Here is a 21,860-nt window from a genome sequence, read left to right as displayed (position 1 = left end):
AGCTGTCTCATTATTTACCTTTAGATCCCTTCTCAAGACTCTCCTTTGCTCTGATGCATACAGAAAAATTGACAAAAGTGAGGCTGTTTGTGTGCTCAGACCATTGCCTAGCATGCTGACTACCTTCGCCTCATTGTTTCCTAGTAATCCCCATCTGTCTGTGTCCAGCTGTTGTCTCTTGTCTCAGGCTTTGATTGTAAGCTCCTTGGAGCAGGAACTGTTTTTGTTCTGTTTGTAAAATGCCTAACATCATGGGGCTCCTACGTGCTACAGTAATATAAATAATAAAAACACGTATATTTTAAAAAAATACTACGAAAATGGAAGGGAGTAAACACTGCTAGTAAGTTACTGTTATGGCAGAAGGTACTGGTGGCTTGTGCATTAGGGGTTACTGAGGCATAAACACCCCACCCAGTATGAAACTCTCCATAGAAGACCTGAGAAATGTCCTGCAGTAGTCACATCCAGAAAACTGTTAGATATTTTGTGAGTTAAAACACTCCTCTCTGTTTGGGCCTTTAGACTTCTCTGAGTTTCCTTTGTGTTGCAGAGCAGTGGCACAAAAGGAAGATTAATGGCCCAGCTATCTTTACAGATCACTTAGTCCCAGTAGATTCTTGGACTAGGGGTTTCCTGGGTGTAAAGTGAAGGGAGTGAGGGAAGAAATGGGGCTCAGATGTGTTTAAATTGTTGGGGTGGTTTGAAATTGGAGTTCAAGTCTGAGAGAGACAGAGTCAAAGGCAGTTGCTTCTAATCTTGGGACAGGAAAGAGGTGCCTTATATTAGGTTGCTGTAAGAGAGAGTTGCCTATGTGCAGTCTGTTGCTACCCCATTCAAGGAAACAGGACTCATGTACATTTTGTAAATAAACATATTACACTAAGGAAATACCTAGTTCTGTGTTAGAGTTCTGCTCCAAGTGGGAAACTGACCTGCTAAACCCTGAAACCTACTGCTCAGCAACAGGTTACCAGAGTTGGAGTACATCAGAAGAGCTCTGTGTAACTCAAAAACTTGCCTCTTTCACCAACAGAGTTAGTCCTATAAAAAATATTACCTAACCCACTTTGTCGATCAAATATGGCTGTTTTACTTGCATTCTCAATGAGCCCCAAAGAAAAAATATATTTGTAACCCTTCTGCCAGCTGGAGCCGGTAGCAACCAGGGCCGGGTTCAATATCGTTTTCAACAGTACAACACGGAACCAGCTCGAGCCCCCACCCAATAACATGAGAAAATTACACACTACCCCTGGACACCTCTGAGAGGCAATATTTGCCCACTCTCTAGCACAGAGTCTGAGTATAGAAAATAAACTTTTAATGAAAGGAGGGAAGTCACCTGACATTAATTAGGGAAAATGCCACAGGTGGGATTCATACTTATAAAACTGAGCAGGACACTCATCCCAGAGTGGGTGGGGCAGTGCCTTCTGCCTCATGTTCTTGTGTCCTACAACTAAAAGTTCCTTTTCTGTGCCCCTCTCTGCTTCCTCACCATACCCCACTCACAGTGGGGGTCCTTGGTCAGTGAGGACCCAAGGTCCAGATGTGCATCTATGTGAGTTCACCTCCCACCCGGGGAAAAAGGCACCTTGCTTTCTCTGCCATCTGAGCACTTGCTTTGGCTGGCCACCCCGCCAGCCTCTTGTTCTGCTCACCGCCTCACCAGCCGCTTGTTCACTCGCTGTCAGTCACCTTCTGCTGCCACGTGCCTCTCTGCTGTGATCTCTGCACATCAGTCTCTGCAGTCTCTGAAGTGCATCCGATGAAGTGAGCTGTAGCTCATGAAAGCTTATGCTCAAATAAATTGGTTAGTCTCTAAGGTGCCACAAGTACTCCCTTTCTTTTTGCGAATACACACTAACACGGCTGTTACTCTGAAACTTAATATAACAAAGAGGCTCCTAATGAAGCCTATTTAGCTCTTTCTTTGAACGGTGGAGGGGACAGGTTAAACCAGACAGGGGATCCTTGGGGAGAGTCCACACCTCCTGACTGGGACACCTGTCTCCACCCTGCTTACTTTCACAGGGCTCTGACATTTCAGCCCCTGGCTTAACGCGGGCCTTTCAGCTGAGGGTGACCCCCCCATTTGGGACAGGTTAAGCACAATTCTGCTCCTCTTTATTCATACAATAATGACAACGTTGGTAACAGCAATTCACTACCCCTGAATTCAGTACCAAAGCGATTTGTAACCCAACACCAGCCATAGCTGATTACTTTGAGCAACAGCACTCTATCTGCTGGATATCTAAGCAGAGTAGGTGTGTGCATGTAAATACAGTTTGCTCCTGAAGTCTCTCTCCCTCCCAGCTAACTGTCAGGGGAGAATTCTGCGTACACATTTAATAGCTGGTGTCATTGTCTAAGAGTGCTAGCATGCTTGCCCTGTTAGCAGACTGCTGATTATATGGACTCTGTAGTTCTAGAGAGGATAGTTACCCTGTTGATGTAAATCTTTTGCAGTGGTTCTCAACTGAGGGTGCGCAGAGTTCTTCCAGGGCAGTGGTTCTCAACCAGCAGGTTTCAGGGGGTTTGCCAAGCGGGGTCAGCATTAGACTCCCTGGAGCCCTCTGCAGAAAGCTGAAGCCCCACTTCATGGGGCTGAAGCCCGAAGCTCTGAGCTGCACCACCTGGGGCTGAAGCCAAAGCCTGAGCATCTTAGCTTTATGGGGGCCCCTGTGGCATGGGACCCTGGGCAATTACCCTGCTTGCTGACCCCTAACATAGGCCCTGGATTTTATATGCAGAAAACCAGTTGTGGCACAGGTGGGCCATGGAGTTTTTATAGCATGTTGGAGGTGCGGGGGCACAGAAAGAAAAAGATTGAGAACACCTGTTCCAGGGGGTGCATCAACTCATCTAGCTAGTTGCCTCGTTTTACAACAGGCTGCATAAAAAGCACAAGCAAAGTCAGTACTAATTTCATACAGATGACTTGTTTTATACTGCTCTATATACTATATGCTGAAATATAAGTACAATATTTATATTTGAATTGATTTATTTTTATAATTATAGGGTAAAAATGAGAAAGTGAACAATTTCTCAGTAATAGTGTGCAGTGACACTTGTATTTTTATGTCTGATTTTGTAAGCAGATAGATTTTAAGTGAGGTAACGCTTGGGGTATGCAAGAGACAAATCGGCCTCTGAAAGGGGTACAGTAGCCTGGAAAGGTTGAGCACCTCTGTCTTAAAGGACTCTAACTCTGTTGCAGAGTTGCTTTGTCTAAGCTGTGGATATCAGAAATCATACAAGAACTCAGCATGCTGAAATGTGATTGTTATGGCTGATGGCTTGGTCACAGAGCATGAATAAACACTAATGTTATCCTTCTGACAGGCTTCTGTTTAGATTTTTCCTCATTTGCAGTATGTTGATAAGATGTGCATATACTCTGTATGTATATAGAAAAGGAGTACTTGTGGCACCTTAGAGACTAACAAATTTATTTGAGCATAAGCTTTTGTGAGCTATAGCTCACTTCAGCTGTAGCTCACTAAAGCTTATGCTCAAATAAATTTGTTAGTCTCTAAGGTGCCACAAGTACTCCTTTTTCTTTTAGCAAATACAGACTAACACGGCTGCCACTCTGAAACCTGTATGTATATAGATAAACAAAGAAAAACCTTAGTTTAAAAAAAGCTAAGGCTAAAAGTGTGTTTCAGCTGACTCTAAATAACACTCCCAAAATTGCTTTCTTTACAAAAATTCTACATGTTTAAAAAATAAACACCCTCCCCCCCACAACCTCACTACCACCTATATTGAAAAGTCTTTCCTCACCTCTGTACCGTGCCAATCACCTGCCCCAGTCCATGCAACTCTTCTTTCTGCCTCTTTTACTGACCTTGTTTTGAGACCAAGAATTGTGGCCCCATGGCACCCTTCCATGTCCCTCCCAGACCCCTTCCCTCTGCCCTCCGTTCAGTGTTCATACCTTCAGTGACACTCCTGGTCCTTTCACCTCTGGTCTTCTACACATCCTGTCCATGGTCCACCACTTCTGGATCAATGCCTACTGGCTGTATTAGCACAGCCTTAAATCAGCAGAAAATCAATTTATGTTTATAAATTATATTAAACTTTGTTCTATGTACATGTGAAAGCAGCTCTTTGTAACTCCCATCTGACTGCAAAAGCAAAAAGTTACTACTCGCCAAGGCCAACAAAACAAAACAGGTTTTCCATGACTGATGGCCTGTTACAAGTCGGGTTTGAGATACATTGTTAAAACTGCTTGCTTACTACATGGAGGTGGTACTTAGCTTTAGCCAATGCTGCTAAAAAATCATTAATGCTTTCATAAGCATTAATTTTACCTACACTTTTGTTAAAGAGTAAGATATTTTAAGGAGGAGAAAGGTATGACTTACTTTTTTTAAGTCATACCTTAAAATTTGCAATCTAACTTAAATACTTTGTCTCCTGGTTGCATGTACTTTTTACTCATAATACTGTATACAATAGAACCTCAGAGTTATGAACACCAGATTTATGAACTGACCGGTCAACCACACACCTCATTTGGAACTGGAAGTATGCAATCAGGCAGCAGCAGCAGAGAGAGAGAAAAAGCAAGTAACAGTACAGTACTGTGTTAAATGTAAACTGCTAAAAAATTAAGGGACAGTTTAAAAAAAAAAGATTTGACAAGGTATGGGGAAACTGTTTCTGTGCTTGTTTCATTTAAATTAAGATGGTTAAAAGCAGCATTTTTCTTCTGCATAGTTAAGTTTCAAAGCTGTATTAAATCAATGTTCAGTTGTAAAAGTTTGAAAGAACAACCATAATGTTTTATTCAGAGTTACGAACAACCTCCATTCCTAAGGTGTTTGTAACCCTGAGGTTTCACTGTATTGGCATATGTTCTAAGATTAGGTTCGTCATAAATCATTCTCTTGAATACGTCTAAGATTTGGAAAGCTTCAGTTTTGAAAAACTGTCATTTAGGGATGGTAGTTTACCAGCTAAATATTGTGTATCAATCAAGTTTATAGTATTTGAACTAGGTTTTTCCCCGCTCTCATATTATTCAGTCACTAGCACTCAGTATGAACACACTGTAACAAATGTAGCTTCAAAAAAGGTATGAACATTGAGGATTAACACAGTTTTTATATATTACTGGACATTTTAGTATGTTTTCAACAGTTCTCTTACTTAAAAGGAAAAAAAATCTGTAAATCAGATGACACCAACTAGCATATGTTGCACTTTATAGAATGTTTTGTTCTGTATATAAAAATATATCAGCGGCTTAATAGCTTTGTTACACTTATTAAGTGGCTTTTTTAAAAAGATTAATTCTAGAGTTATGGCACGTTAACAGTACTTTTCACGTTGTGGGTGCAGTATTTGGTATATCTTCTTTAGACTATTTAAAAAAAATAAAGATAATTAGTTTTTGTATGCCCGCATTTAACTTGCACACTCACAAGGTTACTTTAGGTGTAGGCACAGCGCAATAGGATGGTAATCGTTGCATTTTTAAAGAAATATTTTGCTTCAGTTGCTGGATGCATAGGCTTTTTTTGTATGCTTAACATTTTTAAACATTGTTTTAAAGATAAGTCAGAACACTATTAATTACATAAGTTTACTAAAAGATTGTGGTGGAAGTACTATTGATAGTTTAAAAAAAAAGCTTCTTGGGAAAATTTCCATGTAAGGAGAATGCCTGAGAGAGAATTTGGTGACTATGATCCTTTTAAGCTGAAATGCTTTGGAATACCTGAGGTGTTTAAAAAAAAAGAAATTAAAAAAGGAACCTAATGATTCTCAAATGATACTCTGTACTAAAGTAATTGATGAACTAATGGAGAAGTCATTACAGTATTTTACCAAAAACTATATTCAGATAATCTTTTTTGCTAAATTTGAAATGGTGCTGATTTCTGGTTATAACATGCTGCAGGGGAACCCAAGCTATGAGCTATTGTGTTACCCCTCTGCCTCAGCAAGTGTGAGTTTTGCTGGCAGACTGTGTGACAGCTTCCTGCCACACCAGTCTGTCTTCCTCATCAGCAAATTCCTCAAGGCTCTCCTTGCCCAAACCTCACCTAGCAAGTAACAGCCAGTAAACTCCATCCCCTGAGTTCCTCAGAGATGTTTCTCTGCAATGCACAGCCCCTACCACTGTGCATTCACAGAAGATACCGTTTGTTGCTCTGTTAAGGAGTCAGTACATCACAGTTTGTTAGTTTAAATGGGGTAGATACATCCTTTCTCTCAAAAACAGCACTGAATTTGTTTATAGTAAAAGTAAAACAAGTTTATTAACAAAAGAGCATAGATGAAGTGATACCAAATAAAAGAAATAAAGGTAGAGATGGTTACAAGCAAATAAAAGTGAAAACACATATCTAAAAATCTAAAATGTAGTTTAGCAAGTTAGTGTTCATTCAAGATGGCTTTTCTCACCCCTAGTCTCCTTTCCAGCTTTTTGCTGGCCAGCTTGGACAGGACCCATCAGAGAGATCAAATTGGATGGTTTCTTTGTCTCCTCAGATGAAAGATAAAGATGGAGTCTGTCCTGTTCCTTATACTGTGGTGGTAGAACAATTTTTTACAGTGGGGGTGCTGACGGCGGAAACCATGTTTTTGGGTTGTTGTTACTACTTCAAGTCAGGAGACGTGGCAGCACCCTCAGCACCCCTAGTTCCATCACCTATGTCCTCATATCCCCAAAGGGATGTCTTAGTGTTACAAGTTAGGAAGGCATCATAGAATCATAGAATATCAGGGTTGGAAGGGACCTCAGGAGGTCATCTAGTCCAACCCCCTGCTCAAAGCAGGACCAATCCCCAATTAAATCATCCCAGCCAGGGCTTTGTCAAGCCTGACCTTAAAAACTTCTAAGGAAGGAGATCCTACCACCTCCCTAGGTAACACATTCCAGTGTTTCACCACCCTCCTAGTGAAAAAGTTTTTCTAATATGCAGCCTAAACCTCCCCAATTGCAACTTGAGACCATTACTCCTTGTCCTGTCCTCTTCTACCACTGAGAATAATCTAGAACCATCCTCTCTGGAACCACCTCTCAGGTAGTTGAAAGCAGCTATCAAATCCCCCCTCATTCTTCTCTTCTGCAGACTAAACAATCCCAGTTCCCTCAGCCTCTCCTCATAAATCATGTGTTCCAGACCCCTAATCATTTTTGTTGCCCTTCGCTGGACTCTCTCCAATTTTTCCACATCCTTCTTGTAGTGTGGGGCCCAAAACTGGACACACTACTCCAGATGAGGCCTCACCAATGTCGAATAGAGGGGAACGATCATGTCCCTCGATCTGCTCGCTATGCCCCTACTTATACATCCAAAATGCCATTGGCCTTCTTGGCAACAAGGGTACACTGCTGACTCATATCCAGCTTCTCGTCCACTGTCACCCCTAGGTCCTTTTCCGCAGAACTGCTGCCTAGCCATTCGGTCCCTAGTCTGTAGCTGTGCATTGGGTTCTTCCGTCCTAAGTGCAGGACGCTGCACTTATCCTTATTGAACCTCATCAGATTTCTTTTGGCCCAATCATCCAATTTGTCTAGGTCCATCCTGGGGATTTAGTCTCGTGTGTGTGTCTGCAGAGCAGGAGCCATGTTAATTTTCTGTCTCGAGTTCAGGCTCAGGATAACCTCTGCTGGTTTAGCTCTACAGCTTTATTTATGGCTAATACGTAAATTGAGGTAAGCCCACATTCCTTTGTCTAGGACAGACCTGTTTGTCACCTTTACGTTGGTTAGACTGCCTGGTCTTAAACATGTTTTAGTAACATCATAAACAGGGAATTCATAACTTCATATCAAAAATTATCACATGCATTTTACAATGATATTAATAACCAGCATGCTATTAACTTTCATATGGTACCTCACAGAGCATAATTTATTCAAATATCATTGTAGTAATGTGTGGGGTGTGAATGCAGGGGTGCTTGGGTCACACTGGTTCATGGTTGTGACTGAGAATTTTAAATATACTTTTATTTATTCTAAATTTTAAAAAGTAGCAAACTGCAAAAGAATGAGATAAGATGAAGCTAAAAAAATAGGGATTATATTAAAGAATCAGTTACTGAATGAAATTACATAGGACTGATTTCTGATATATAGGTGTGTGTCATGGTGTCTCTAGGAAAATCAGCTTCTCCATTGGAGTGCATGTTCATTTAATGTATTAAGATGTATCACATTTTGTTTAAGATCAATTATTTTAATTTATAAAATATTAATAAAAATATATCCCAAGTCTCTACTGGCTATATACCTAGTGATTATTTGTTAGATGTTTCTCAAAGGCACCATGATATAGCAGTGGCAACTGATTCTGCATAGAGGGTGTTCTGTGGTATGTTGGGACAATCTAGGCTGGGGTTGGAGCTCTTTGGGAGATGCTAGCCCCGAGCACAAGTTTGGCTCTGGGAGCCCCCAGGATCTGAGGGTGGAAAGACGGTGTGAATCCATCTGTGTTCTCAGCCTTGCTGAGCAATGCTTTGATGCATTTGGGGAGCTGGTCCTATCATTTTCTTCTTTCTGTGTTTCTTCTTTCAATTCTGTCTTCTCTCACTTGTCCTGCAGTGCCTCACAAATGGGGTCATGAAAAGTGACTGCCGTATTGATGCATAATTTATTAAAATAAAGCATCTGCATGGGCAGCTCTGCATATTGATCAGCCACCTAAGGATACCGTGCACGCTCAGCAAGCTGTAAATTAGCTTCCACAGTAAGCCGTCACATCCTCATTTATTTTAGACAAAAGCAACACAAACATGCAAGAGTATTCTTTCAAAGCAGTGTACTTCCTCCAGACTTGAACTTAAAAGTCCTATTTAGGTCCCAGTGATGTTTGGTAAAAGTTGGACTACTCCTGTAGGCTCCTTTGAAAATCCCAGCGCTAGTCATTAATGAAAATAATTCCTCGCTCACATAATGCCTAGCACAATGGGGCTGAGATCCCAACTGGGGCCTTTTAGAGCTGTCAAAGTGCAAATGAGATATAATAATTAATTAACCTGCTAAAGAGTTTAGTATTTTTTCCAGAGTACACTGAGTACAGCAGAAGGCAGCAGTGCCATAATCTAGTGCACAGAGTTTAGGACTCGGAACAATGAACTCCTTGAGTTTTAATCTCAGCTCTGCCTCTGATTTGGCAGATCGCTTAATGTCGCTGTGCTGGGCTGTTTGCCCACTTGTAAAATGGGGACAAAAATGCTACTTCACAGGATGTGGCAGTCCTTGTCACAATGGGACAATGGGCAAGAGTGGGGCCTCACTCGTCTTCTAACCAGGCCATTTAAAAACATTTTTATGAGTGGTAGTTAAAGTTTGAGAATTTAATTACATAACATTCTTTATTGTGATTTATTATACAACATGCTTCACTCGATGCACATCACCATTTCACATACATACCGTGTACCACTTTTTAGACAAACAGCATATACTTATGGAGGACGAAGAAGATGGGTCATTGCAGTTTAGGATAGAACCACAATAGAGTCTCAGAAAATAAATAATACATTTGTTTAACCTTCACTCAAGGGGTGAAAGTTCAGAATTGGTCTGTTTTCTCAGAAGTTAAAATATTAAGTCATTTCTGAAGAGCGGGATAGAAATTCCAGCCTTAATCAGTGAACAAAATGGCAGGCTAGCAAGCCAGCCAGTAGGAATTATTAAATTAAAAGTGTGCTTTCAGAATATTTGCATCATGTCCTTTGAGCACCAGAAGCCATCTAATCTTTGCTGTTGCACTATTAAGGCCAGTCCTGGAATGGAAAAGATTAGGGATATTTTTCAAGATGTTGAAAGGATTGTAACTTTTAAAAAAAGGTGTATTTAAGTCTGTTGCAGTTATAAACTTACTGCCATAAAAGGAATGTGCAGTAAGTTGGTACGCTGCCAAGTTCGGGAAAACAAAAATGTAACAGAGCTCTATTTTAGTGCATCAGACTTGAGAAGACTGGGAATAGAATGAGGGATAATCCAGACTGACCCAATTTTACTTTATTTTGGAGAAGTCTTGCCAGTTGAACTCTCGGGCAATAGTCATCTGGAAATGAAGCAATTGCATGCACTGACAAGGCTCAGAGACTCTAGGTACTGCTTAACCATGGATCCTTTCTCTGGGCTTTTGAGACTCAATACTTGACTGGTTCTCCTCCAAACTCTGCAATCGCTCCTTTGGTGTCTACCTCAGCAGCAGCATCACCTGGAATGTGTTTTCTGTTCCTCAGTATTGTGAAACCTCCCTCGCCTACTTCAAATCCCTCCTCAAAGCTCAACTTTTTCCCACCGTCCCTCAAACAATGATCCTCTAACTTTTTTATTGTTTAAAAGGAATTAATTTTTTTTTTTAAAATAGATCCTTAAAGGCTAGGAACTGGTGTCATATGCATCATAATTACCCAAGAAGCCCTATAACCTTATTCTAAAACTTTCATAGTGCAGACCACCTCTTAGAGAGATTCTCACAGGTCACTGATACCCCATGTTCTTCTCACTGACCACCTCCCTCCCATTTGCAGTTGCATAACATAACTGCAGAAACTACAGCAGTCCCATGTTTGAGATAGTGAGATTGCGAGGAGTGTGGTTTTATCTTTTATGAAAAAAAGTTAATCACACTGTGTCCTATTTTTGTCTCATTTTATCTCTGCTTCTCACATGCTACTCTCATTTTTCTCTTCCCTTGCTCACCTGATCATACTTACACTGAATTCCATTTTCCTCCTCTTCCCCTTTCATACACTTCCTTGTTGCCTTGTCCATTTTCTTCCGGCATAAGCTAACAGTCACCTGGCTGTCATCTCCCCCACGTCATTGGACACAGTGGTGAGCTGGAGCCGGTTCCCACTGGTCCACTAGAACCGGTTGTTAAATTTAGAAGCCCTTTTAGAACCGGTTCATTAATGAATATGTTGAATAGGACTGGTCTCAGACCCCTGATGGACACTACTATTTACCTCTCTCCACTTTCATCTTTTATTCCTACCCTTTGTTTCCTATCTTTTAACTGAAGTGCCTGGCAGTGTTTTCAGGATCATCTAAGGCAGTGGTTCTCAAACTTTTTTTTGCGTGGACCACTTGAAAATTGCTGAGGATCTCGGTGGATCAATTAATAATGTTTCCAAATGTTGTTCGTACCGTTAGCTAATTATTGTAAAGCGCTGTGGATAAAAACTTAATAATCGGTTTTTGTTCTACAAATAAAATCACACAACACATATTTAATATCAGTAAGTCTTACCTTTCTAATGCGATAGATGTGCTCTCTCTCCCCTGCCACAGAGCTGAGGCTGGGAAGGAGGGCTGTCTCTCCCCAGCAGCCGCAGCCCTGGAGCTGGGGAAAGTCTTCTCTTTCTCTGGCCGCTGCCCCCTCCCACCTACCTCCTATTCCCCCCCAAGGCCACCACCTCACCTTACTCGTGCGTCTTCTCCAGGGTCCAGGCACCTAATTAGGGGAGCCATGCCTGCACGGGCATGGCTCCACTAATTAGGTGGGTGGCCCCATTCTCTTGTATGCGGCCATCTAGGTGCGCACCTTAGAGGGAACTATCTGCGGACCACCTGAATGGAGCTCAGGACCATAGTTTGAGAACCTCTGATCTAAGGATCCTTAATTTACTTTACAAAAGGCTTGTCATTAACAAAAAGGCTTGTCATTAATAACAAAAAGGCTTGTCATTAATCACCTGCATCTGTTTATAAATAAACTCCCAGCCCCCGAACTCATCACATATCACACTCAAGCTGTTGCAGTTAAGAGCTCCATCTGGGGTTAGGGTGAGTAGACCCGACACCCTCTTCCCTGGATAACCCTCTGTTGCTGGTGCCTTACTGTTCCAGTCCTACATTGAGTCTGGTTGCAGAGTGCAGTGGTCTGTTTCTTCTTCTCTTTTAGCTGTGGCCTCTACTAAAGACAGCTAGGTTAGCTCCTGCTTCTTGTTTCCATCCTTTTTTCAGGCCTTCAGGCAAGAGCCTTCACTATAGGTTGAAACAAGGAGGAGAAGCCAGCCCAACATGTGTAGCAGGAGTGGCCAAATTTACTGAGCCTCTGAGCCACATACAATAAACTACAGAAGTTCAAGAGCCACAAGACATGCACAACCTGCCTCGCAGGGCAGTGCCTGCTGGGGCATGGGACTAAAACCCTGAGACCTCCCTCAGTACAGGGCAGAAGCCCCTAGCCCCACCACTTCATTGCAGGGCAGAAGCCTCCAGCCACCCCCCAACCCCTTTTGGTGGAGAATGGGAAGGAACATGGGGGGGTTCCATGAGCCGCAATGTAACTGTAAAAGAGCCGCATGCGGCTCACGAGCTGTGGTTTGGCCATGCCTAATACATTATCTAAGCCTCCTTGAACCACTAGCGAGTGATATGTGGTCCACAGTTTGGGAACTGGCAATTTAGACTGTAAAACTCTTTAGAGGAGTGCAGCGTCTTAGCTATGGTGCTGAATACCAATGTTAAGTAACAAAATAATGAGGAATCAATGCTGTAGCTATCTCCCTGAAGGCAGGAAACATAAGAGTAGTTGTAAAAGAGGAATGATAATGTGCTTTTATTTTCCATTTTTATTAGTGGTCTAGAATCCAAGAGAGTCAGTTTATTTTGAACTTCCTCTTCCCACATCTTTTTTTATTTGTTCCTGGGATATATTTATATTTCTTTTGTCATACCAACAATTCAGAAAGCTGACCTTTGGAATACGCAGACAGATGCTATTAAAGTGAACAACTTTAGCAAACAAGAATATCAGAATCAGATGGCAAAGGGTCATGAAGTCCCCATCTCTTACAGCTGTTACCAGAAAGAAGCTTTAACTGAATGCAGTTATTAAATACAAATTTTGTGTCACTTTCTGACCTCCTCAAATCAAATGTAAAGTAATTTTCCTATTTTACAGAGAAATCACTTCCATCAAAACTAGAATTGTTATCCTGATAGCTAGAAAGGAAATGTACAGATACCTCACAGAACTGGAGTCTGACACCTCTGATTACAGTGAATATTTTCTTACTTTACCAAAGCCACTGAAATCAGTAGAATTACACAAGAAGTAAGGAACTACTCAATGTGAGTAAAAGTTTTAGAATCTGACCTGTATTTAATATTTTCAAGGACTTTCTTAACTGTAAAGATGATTACGTAAGTTTCTGAAATGTATTGTACAGTAGACCCTTGGTTTTATGAACACCAACCTTACAAATGATATATAGGTGCATGCTGTTAACTATTAATGATTTGGAATACCATACTCCTATCATGTAGCAACTCTTGCCAGGGATTTTAATAGAAAATCTGGAACATGTGCAATTTACATTATCAATTGATATATTCTACAAACACATGAAAATCTAGTGCCTAAGACCTCTCATAAAGGTGAATTTCAAAGGTTTTTGAAATGTAACATCACTATTATGTGCCAAATGCCTCAAGTATGGTAGGAGTAAGAGCTGAAACATACATTAGTCTAAAAGTACCATTTTTATACCAAAATTAAAAATAATGATTTAAAAATTCAAATTGATGTGATGCACTTAAAAATGTCCACTTACCTGGATTTTCATAGACAATTCCCAATGTTCCCTCCAAATTTCTGATAGTTGTGGCATTTCAGAATTCTACATACTTAAGCCCTTGTGTGATTGGGAGCTGGCTGGCAGAACTGTGCTATAGCTAGTAAGTCTTTTTAAATTATTCGAGAGGGAAGGCTGGAATAATTGTACACGTTAAATACCACTCTCAGTCAGGTCATTGAGCATTTGGTACAGAGTTGTTAAGGCAGAAATCGAAGCAAAACAAAAACTCTTCGAAATAGTTGTTGGGCTTAAATTTGTCAAAACGCTTTTGAAGTTCAACTTTATGGGAACAGCCTACAAACTCCAAGTCTAGGAAATAGATAGAAGCCACAGTGCTTGAGATACCTAAGAAAGAGGTATAAACCTCATTGTGTGGGACATTTAAAATTGGAAATGCCCGAGCACTAGTAAATGTCCTCTAAGGAACAGTCATACATTGGCAGTGAGGTGGAGTGGATGACATTCCAAAAATACGTCTTTTCCATCTCTAAGTTCTGTGATTCCCTGAGCTCAGTTAAGCTTCTACCATAACACTTTCATCTCATTGATTTGTGTACCAGCTTAATGCTTCTAGTTATTTGGGTTTCTCCCACATGACAGCCTTCTTATTCCACTGGAATTGTTGCAGTGTCTCAGAAGGCCCCTGACGCATTCATACTCTACAATACCAGTTAATTTTTGTAAATATGGACATAAATCAGGCCACTTTGGGGCATGGTGGAAGAGGGTAAAGGGGACAAAGAACACAGGGCAGGAAAGGTAAAGGGAGGGTTGCAAAAACTGGAACATGTAGGAGGATCTGCTTCCTTCATATAGCTCACAGAATCATAGAATATCGGGATTGGAAGGGACCTCTGGAGGTCATCTAGTGCAACCCCCTGCTCAAAGCAGGACCAATCCCCAACTAAATCATCCCAGCCAGGGCTTTGTCAAGCCGGGCCTTAAAAACCTCTAAGGAAGGAGATTCCACCACCTCCCTAGGTAACCCATTCCAGTGCTTCACCACCCTCCTAGTGAAAAAGTTTTCCCTAATATCTAACCTAAGCTTCCCCCACTGCAACTTGAGACCATTACTCCTTGTTCTGTCATCTGGTACCACTGAGAACAGTCTAGATCCATCCTCTTTGGAACCCCCTTTCAGGTAGTTGAAAGCAGCTATCAAATCCCCCCTCATTCTTCTCTTCTGCAGACTAAATAATCCCAGTTCCCTCAGCGTCTCCGCATAAGTCATGTGTTCCGGCCCCCTAATCATTTTTGTTGCCCTCCGCTGGACTCTTTCCAATTTTTCCACATCCTTCTTGTAGTGTGGGGCCCAAAACTGGACACAGTACTCCAGATGGACCTCACCAATGTCAAATAGAGGGGAATGATCACGTCCCTCGATCTGCTGGCAATGCCCCAACTTATACAGCCCAAAATGCCATTAGCCTCCTTGGCAACAAGGACACACTATTGACTTATATCCAGCTTCTCATCTACTTTAATCTCTAGGTCCTTTTCTCCAGAACTGCTGCCTAGCCACTCGGTCTCCAGCCTGTAGCAGTGCATAGGATTCTTCCGTCCTAAGTGGAAGACTCTGCATTTGTCCTTGTTGAACCTCATCAGATTTCTTTTGGCCCAATCCTCTAATTTGTCTGGGTTCTTCTGTATCCTATCCCTATCGTCCAACTTGTCTACCACTCCTCCCAGTTTAGTGTCCTCTGCAAACTTGCTGAGGCTGCAATCCATGCCATTCTCCAGATCATTAATGAAGATATTGAACAAAACTGGCCCCAGAACTGACCCTTGTGGAACTTCACTTGATGCCAACTGCCAACTTCCCTTGATACCAGAGCCATTGATCACTACCCATTGAGCCCGACGATCTAGCCAGCTTTCTATCCACCTTATAGTCCATTCATCCGACCCATACTACTTTAACTTGCTGGCAAGAATACTGAGGGAGACCGTGTCAAAAGCTTTGCTAAAGGCAAGGAATAACACAGCCACTGCTTTTCCCTCATCCACAGAGCCAGTTATCTCATCATAGAAGGCAATTAGATTAGTCAGGCATGACTTGCCCTTGGTGAATCCATGCTGACTGTTCCTAATCACTTTCCTGTCCTTGAAGTGCTTCAGAATTGATTCCTTGAGGACCTGCTCCATGGTTTTTCCAGAGACTGAGGTGAGGCTGACTGGCCTATAGTTCCCTGGATCTTCCTCCTTCCCCTTTTTAAAGATGGGCACTCCATTAGCCTTTTTTCAGTCTTTCGGGATCTCCCCCGGTCGCCATGAGCTTTCAAAGATAATGGCCAATGACTCTGCAATCACATCCACCAACTCCTTTAGCACCCTCGGATGCAGTGCATCCGATCCCATGGACTTGTGCTTGTCCAGCTTTTCTAAATAGTCCCGAACCACTTCTTTCTCCACAGAGGTCTGGTCACTTCCTCCCCATGCTGTGCTGCCCAGTGCAGCAGTCTGGGAGCTGACCTTGCTCGTGAAGACAAAGGCAAAAAAAGCATTGAGTACATTTTTCCACATTCTCTAATTCAGTAAGGGGCCCATACTTTCCTTGGCTTTCTTCTTGTTGCTAACATACCTGAAGAAGGCCTTCTTGTTACTCTTAACATCTCTTGCTAGCTGCAACTCCAAGTGTGATTTGGCCTTCTTGATTTCACTCCTGCATGCCTGAGCCATATTTTTATACTCCTCCTTGGTCATTTGTCCAAGCTTCCACTTCTTATCAGTTTCTTTTTTGTATTTAAGATCAGCAAAGATTTCACTGTTAAGCCAAGCTGGTCGTCTGCCATATTTACTATTCTTTCTACACATCGGGATGGTTTGTTCCTGCAACCTCAATAAGGATTCTTTAAAATGCAGCCAGCTCTCCTGGACTCCTTTCCCCCTCATGTTATTCTCCCAGGGGATCCTGCCCATCAGTTCCCTGAGGGAGTCAAAGTCTGCTTTTCTGAAGTCCAGGGTCCGTATTCTGCTGCTCTCCTTTCTTCCTTGTGTCAGGATCCTGAACTCGACCATCTCATGGTCACTGCCTCCCAGGTTCCCGTCCACTCATATACTATGAGGTGCTTAGTTTTAACAGGCTTGATACATAGGTAGCTGAGTAGGTGACTGAACCAAGGGGAAGGCCAGGAGCCATGATATAAAGCCCCACTCAAGGATGGGGGCTTCATTATGCTAGGTACTGTACACACACAATGAAAAGATAATCCTTTCCCCAAGAATTTACAATCTAATCTTTGTACAGTTAAAGAATAAAGTTTTTAAAATGAAAGGAGAGGAACTGCCTGCAGTCGTGAGGGCTAGAAATTTTTTTTTTTTTTTAAGAGAGTTGAGATACTTGCGTAATCACAGGATTCCAGTTAGCTGTGGCTTTCAAGAAAACACCTAACATTGCAGGACTCACAAGATAATTATAGTATTGACAACTCATGTGATTTCGTTGTGAGGCTTGAGATTCTTGATATTTTCCCTATAGCTCCAGCTCTCTGAACCATAGGCTAATATGAGTCTCCGCTCTCATTTTTTAAAAACATATGTTCCCAGCCATCATAGTTGCAGAGCTAACACCTGGTAAAACAAGTGACGCAGCTGTACCCTAAAGACTCAAAATCCAGAAGGCAAATTAAAACAGACCCCCTGCATTTTTTTTTAAAACAATTCTCATGATTTTTAAGCCATACTCCTGGTTCTGGGGACCTGATTCATGATTTTTGAACATTTGGAATTGACCATACTGAAGTAGTGAGAGTTGACAACACTGCAGTGTCCTCTTTTGGCATCAAAATCCAAAAAGTAAGGTTTTCCTGAAGCTATTGTTTGGGTTTATAATACAAACAAATGGCTTCCAGATCCCACCTAATGATTTAGTAAGGCAATGCAGGAGCTAGTGGAATTTGTGATTTACTGTAGTTATATGGTTAACAAGATAGAACATGGGCACTATGTTTGGAGACGAGAGCCAATCTAACAAAAGACTGCTTAAACACCAAGAGGGAGATACACGCCCCTGCTCTGGCCCCTTTGCACTAGGTCAAAGGGGCCCTAAAACTAGGGTTGATAGGCACCTGGTTTTTGACTGGAACCCCCAATTGAAAAGGTACCCTGGTGGCACTGGTCAGCACCGCTGACCGGGCCGTTAAAAATCCAGTTGGTGGCACAGCGGGACTAAGGCAGGCTCCCTGCCTGTTGTGGCTCCGCGCGGCTCCTGGAAGCAGCGGCATATCCCCATTCCGGCTCCTAGGTGTAGGAGCAGCCAGGGGGCTCCACATGCTGCCTCTGCCACAAGCACCAGCTCCACAGCTCCCATTGGCCAGGAACCCCGGAGGTGGCGCCCGTGGACAGGGCAGTGCGCAGAGCTGCCTGGCACTGCCTCCACGTAGGAACCAGAGGGGGAACATGCCGCTGCTTCTGGGAGCCGCCTGAGGTAAGCGCCGCCCAGAGCCTACACCCCGATCCCCTCCCATGCCCCTGCCCCAGCCCTGATCCCCCTCCCATCCTCCAAATCCCTCCGTCCAAGTCCGGAGCACCCTCCTGCACCCCAAGCTCCTCATGCCCAGCCCCACACCAGAGCCCTCACCACCTCACGCACCCCAACCCCCTGAGCCAGCCCAGTGAAAATGAGCGAGTGAGTGAGGGTGGGGGAAAGTGAGGGGGGGGTGGAGTAAGCAGGGGGTGGGGCTGGGTAGTGGCCTCGGAGGAGGGGTGGGGCAGGGCACGGGTGTTCGGTTTTGTGTGAGTAGAAAGTTGGCAACCCTACCTAAAACCCTGGTTCCAGTTGGGAGAGAAGCCTTAGTGTAAGGGATTTGTTGAGTGCATAGCTGGGGCAGGAGGGGTATGTCGGGGGTGCAGCTGTACACAGCACCGCAGAATCTGCACAGTGCTGCAGTCCATCGGGCAGCCCTGGGAGGCTGCTATAACTTAGAAAGGCCCCCCTGAGCTGCCTGTATTATGCTGGAGGGGTCTCTTCTGTCCCCAGAACAGTCCAAGACTGGGAGGGTGCAAAGGTGGCTTAAAACCATTTTACTCACCATCTCCCTGGGCTAAGCATTCTGTGCTGCACCCCTTAGAGAAGTGGTTCTCAACCATGGATACGCATACCCTGGGGGGGGTATGCAGAGGTCTTCCAGGGGGTACGTCAACTCATCTAGATATTTGTCTAGTTTTACAACAGGCTACATAACAAACACTAGTGAAGTCGATACAAACTAAAATTTCATACAGACAAAATGAGAATGTGCGCAATTTTTCAGTAGTCGTGTGCTGTGACACTTTTTTGTATTTTTATGTCTGCTTTGGTAAGTAAGTAGTTTTTAAGTGAGGTGAAACTTGGGTTATGCAAGACAAATCAGACTTCTGAAAGGGGTACAGTAGTCTGGAAAGGTTGAGAGCCACTGCTCTAGAGGCACAGCATAAAATCTCTCCCCAAGAATGGTAATTGGCATTGAAGATACTGGAACAGTGGTTTCCTCCTAAGTTCCTTATAGTGGCCTGACGACTTATTTTAGAAATCCAAGTTGCAGGTCTGATTCTGAACCTATGAAGTCTATGGCAAAGTAGAAACAAAGATTTAACTGATATCCAGATACGTTACCACTATCAGAGGTGGATTAAGTTTTCATGGGGCCCTGGGCCAGAGCAAATTGTCATCCCTTCCGTCTGCAGCCCCGCCCCCCTTTCCGCCCCTGCGGCCCTGCCCGTTCTGCCCCTTCCCCTGCTGCCCCGCCCCATTCCACACACGGTCAGCCCCATTCTGCCCGCCCCCACATTGTGGCTCTGCAACCTTGCTCCTTTCTGTAGCCCCAAGACGGGAGAAAGCTCTGTCCCCACTCCCTCTGACATGGCCCCGTGCTGCAGCGGAGAGTAAGAGCTCCCCCAGCCCTGAGGCCACAGCAGGGAGCCAGAGCTCCTCCAGCCCCGGGGCCATAAGCGTAGTTTGACTGCTATGTTTGAGGGGGCAAAGTGTGCCCATGCACATGTCACGCTGAAGCCAGTCCCCTTGGTTCACTGCCCAGTCCCCTCTCTCCTCCCATCTACAGCAGTACCTGGGCTGCCAGTGGGGGGTGGGAGGGACAGGACGGCATAACGGGGGAGCCCCAGCTGCTGCTGGAGACCACTCCGGCACTAGCTGTTGCAGCGATGTCCCTGCTCTGTTGCTGCTGTGGTTGCCTTCCTCTTGGGGCTGCTGCTGCCCAGGGAATGCCACATGCTGGGCTGCTGCTTCCGCCCACCCCACCCATTCCCATATCTCCTTCTCCTCCTCCTCCCCCTTCCTCTCCCTTTCTCCTGCCCCCTCCCCCCCTTTCTTTTGCTCCCTCTCCCCCTCCCCGGGCATCAGGGTTGTAGAGGCAACCGGTGGACACTAGGACCCAGGAGGCGGTGTCCAGCTGCTGAGGCAGGATCCAGAGTGCAGGGGAAAAGCTGTTCAGTCCTGCTCCGTCTGCTCCCCGTGAGCCGAAACATGACAGAAAGGAGGTCAGGGCACGGGGGTGCCTATTTTTCCAGGGCCCTTCAATTGGCCGGGGCCCCTGGGCACGGGCCCTGTCCGCCCAGTGGTAATCCACCACTGACCAATGTTCCCCTTCAAACTACACACTCTCTTACTCTTGCTTGGAAATAACAGGGCAGGAATGTACAGCAGCTTCTTAGGCACATTTATCTTGCATTAGCTTATGCTAAAAATTATCTCTCTTGACTGTATCTTTCTTCCCTCCACCCCCCTTTGCATGTCATTTGTCAGCTTACATTGTAAATTCTGTGTGGCAGGGACTGTGGCTTCGTGTGTGTCTGCACAACACCTAGCTCAGGGGGGCCCTGGTGCGGCTTCAACTAATAGGAACTGCTGCAGTACAAGTAATAGAAATAGCGCTTAAACTTCAAAAGAGAGAAGAAAGCCTTCTGCTGCAGTGTTTTTTTTATGAATGCTAGTTCAGTTTTATTGGGTTTTGTAGAATTATAGCCTTACATCCTTTGTAGATACCTGGGACCAATAGCAACAATTTAGTGAACACTGGCTTTTTCAGGAGATCAGGGTCTGTCTAGTTCGAAATCTTTGGGGTTTTTAAAGAGTTTTTCAGCAGTTTACACTTTGGGGAGTTGCAGTCCTGTTTACTTGTAACAAAAGAGGAAAACCTAGCTTGTGCTGCAGCGGCAAACAGCCTCAGGTTGTTAAGAAACAAATCTATGAAACAAGCAGAGGGAAGGAACAACAGGAAAAATGAACCATGAGGAAAGTATAAAGAGAGGAGACTAACTTTTCTCCCTCCTTTCCCCTCGCAAACAGATGTGCCAGCTCCTCTGTCATCCAATGGAAGGTATCTATGTAAAGAATAGTGAACAGAGGATAAAAAGTGTGAAAAAAACACAAATGGCGATGATCTTTTAGAAAGTGTGAAATTAAGTATTTTTATTTTTCTATCTTCTATTTCTCAGTGCAACAATGTTCGGGAATATTGTATTTCTAACTGGCTGCAATGGAAAATCTCTGGTAAACTACATATCAGACATGATATGGGCAGCTTCTGGTATGGGCTATCACATCTTGGCCTACAGAAACTGATGTCTGACACTAAGGTCTCCAAAATAACTGAGAGTTTTCTCAGCAGATTACTTTTAATAAACTAGGAGTACTATTTTGTGAATTTCTTATGAGCCAAGCCTACCTAAAATAATATCTACAGGAAACAAAGTTCCCATTAAAGGTAGTGGCAGTTTTGACTGAGAAATGAGCGCAGGACTGGGATTTGAATGATGTAAATGCAGATATTAGGAACTAGATACGAGTCTTACTCTTTGAATTACAGCTTGTATTGCGGTAGCACCCACAGTTGGCTAGATGCTGTCCACATCCACGCAGGCGGACACAGTCTCTGCCCTGAGGAGTTTGCATAACATCGCCTTTTAGTTTTGTAATCAGTTTTTACAGAAGCCAGTTGACTTCATTGACAAATTTTGCATGCAAATCAGTGGTATCTTATCGCCCTAAGGATTGCATCTGTTAAACTGATGTACATTTTCAGTATGAATTATTCTAACAAGAGACCGATCAGTGATTAAATGGAGAACGCTCTGCCAACAGCCCCCTTTATACCAATGGGAGCTCCAGCTCTTGGGTCGCCACTGACCACATCTGTGGTGATGTGGCCTGGGAAGACATGTGGTCTCTCAGAGAAGTAACAAAATCCTGTTTGTTTACACTTGAAATCATACAGAGATGCTGTTCTCCTTTTCACTCCCTCCCTCCTACTTCCAAATTCACTCATGAGTCAAAGGAA

General features: G+C 43.5%; 1 protein-coding gene across 9 annotated transcripts in view; it reads left to right on the top strand.

Annotated features, from left to right (window-relative positions):
- The window catches only part of MSRB3 (methionine sulfoxide reductase B3), a 144,524-nt gene that overhangs the window by 15,583 nt on the left and 107,081 nt on the right, over positions 1-21,860 (top strand). Inside the window, exon 1 of one of the 9 annotated variants that reach the window (XM_084645065.1) lies at positions 10,085-10,102. The exons of 6 other annotated variants lie outside the window; for them this stretch is intronic. The gene's annotated coding sequence lies outside the window, so the exon portion shown is untranslated. Of the gene's footprint in view, positions 1-10,084; positions 10,103-12,947; positions 13,082-21,860 lie in introns of those variants that run through there. 2 more of the 9 variants (XM_084645058.1, XM_084645063.1) reach the window with 2 other exon arrangements.

The sequence above is a fragment of the Lepidochelys olivacea genome (genome assembly GCF_965140295.1).
Source record: "Lepidochelys olivacea isolate rLepOli2 genome assembly, chromosome: 1".
Taxonomy (NCBI): domain Eukaryota; kingdom Metazoa; phylum Chordata; order Testudines; family Cheloniidae; genus Lepidochelys; species Lepidochelys olivacea.
The sequence above is the reverse complement of the archived record's forward strand: the minus strand, read 5'-3'. Positions and strand labels throughout refer to the sequence as shown.